This window comes from Propithecus coquereli, unplaced genomic scaffold (assembly GCF_000956105.1).
Source record: "Propithecus coquereli isolate 6110/MARCELLA unplaced genomic scaffold, Pcoq_1.0 Scaffold76, whole genome shotgun sequence".
Lineage (NCBI taxonomy): Eukaryota > Metazoa > Chordata > Mammalia > Primates > Indriidae > Propithecus > Propithecus coquereli.
The window spans coordinates 126366-128281 of NW_012153729.1; the positions used below are offsets into that span (position 1 = coordinate 126366).

Sequence of the window (1916 nt, forward strand, 5' to 3'; positions counted from 1 at the left end):
CCCACCTGAGTCAGAGCTTCAAGTGTATCCATCCCCCAGATGGTACACACCGCACCCATTAGCTGTGAACAACAACAACAAAAAAAATCAAAAAAATACTAAGAATAAAAAAGTAGTAGTAGTGAATGCCAAAATTAACTAAAATAAAGATGAATTTAAGTATTTATTGTATATGCGATACACACAATGCAAGTATTAGAAGAGATTCTTGAAAGAGAAGTTACATAAAGTTCAAAAAAATTTAAAACAACCATCTGGATCAACATCCCCAGGTTATATAACAGAAAACTAAAATGACTAGGAGAGGGAGAAGTAAACATGTGCTGAGCTATCATTTTAAAAAACAGGACATAGAATTTAATTTTTCACTTGCTGAATATTAGAAAGATACAGGTTAAAAATAATTGTGAAATCTTTATAGCATTGTGAAATTAAAAAATGTCTTATCCAAGGATAGTACAAGAAAAAAAATACAGGGTAATATCCCTGATGGACATAGATGCAAAAATCCTCAACAAAATTCTAGCAAATCAGATTAAATAGCACATTAAAAGGATCAGATACTATGACCAAGTGGGTTTATTCTTGGGATGCAAGGATTGCTCACCATAGGCAAATCAATAAATGTGATACACCACATTAACAGAATGAAGGGTAAAAATCATATAATCATCTCAATAGATGCAGAAAAAACATTTGCAAAATTCAGTATCATTTCATGATAAAAACTCTAAACAAACTAGATAGAGAGGAAATGTACTTCTACATAATAAAGGCCATATATCACAAACCCAAAGCTAATGTTAATATCTTATTCAATGGAGAAAAACTGAACGTTTTTTCCTGTAACATCAGGAACAAGACAAGAATGTCTGCTGTTACCACATTTAGTCAACACAATGCTGGAAGTCCTAGCTGGAGAAATTAGGCAAGAGAAAGAAATAAGACATCCAAATTAGAAAGGAAGAAGTAAATTTGTCTCGGTTTTCAGATGACATGATCTTACATGTAGAAAACCCTAAAGATTCCACCAAGAAACTGTTAGAAGTAATAAATGAATTTGTGAAAATTGCAGGATATAAAATTAACATTCAGAAATCAGTTGTGTGTTTACACATGAACAATGAACTATCCAAAAAAGAAATTATTCATAAGAAAAATCCCATTTACAATGTCCTACAAAATAATTAGGAATACATTTAACCAAGGAGGTGAAAGATCTGTATATTGAAAACTATAAAACACTGATGAAAGAAATTGAAGAAGATACCAATAAATGGAAAGATATCCCAACTTCATAGATTAGAAGAATTAATATTGTTAAAATGTTCATGCTACCCAAAGTGATTTTTGATAGGGATTCAATAAAATCCCTATCAAAATTTCAGTGGCATTTTTCACAGAATTTGATAAAACTATCCTAAAACTCTGATAGAACCACAAAAAACCTCGAATAGCCCAAAAAATCTTGAGAAAGAAGAACAAAGCTGGAGGCTTCATATTTTCTGTTTTCAAAATATACTACACAGCTAAAGTAATCAAAAAAGTATGGTACAGACATATAAACAGACATATTGACCAATTCAACAGAATAACCAAGAAATAAATCCGGGCATTTATGGTCAATTCATCTTCAGCAAAGTTGCCAAGATCACATAATGGGGAAAGGCCAGTCTCTTCAACAAGTCGTTTGTGAAAACTGGCTATCCACATGCAGAAGAATGAAATTGAACGTTTATTTTATCCCATGTACAAAAATCAACTAAAAATAGATTAGTGACTTAAATTTAAAATATAAAACTGTGAAACTACTAGAAAACGTAGGGGAAAAGCTTCTTGACATTGGTTTTGGCAAAAATTTCTTGAACGTAACAATAAAGGATAGGCAAAAATAGACAAATGGGATTACATCAGAC

The 1916-nt window shown here is 31.4% G+C and overlaps 1 protein-coding gene across 1 annotated transcript in view; it reads left to right on the top strand.

Annotated features, from left to right (window-relative positions):
* Positions 1–1916, top strand: part of LOC105824684 (centrosomal protein of 112 kDa-like) — a 103119-nt gene that overhangs the window by 95841 nt on the left and 5362 nt on the right. The gene's annotated exons all lie outside the window — the stretch shown is intronic.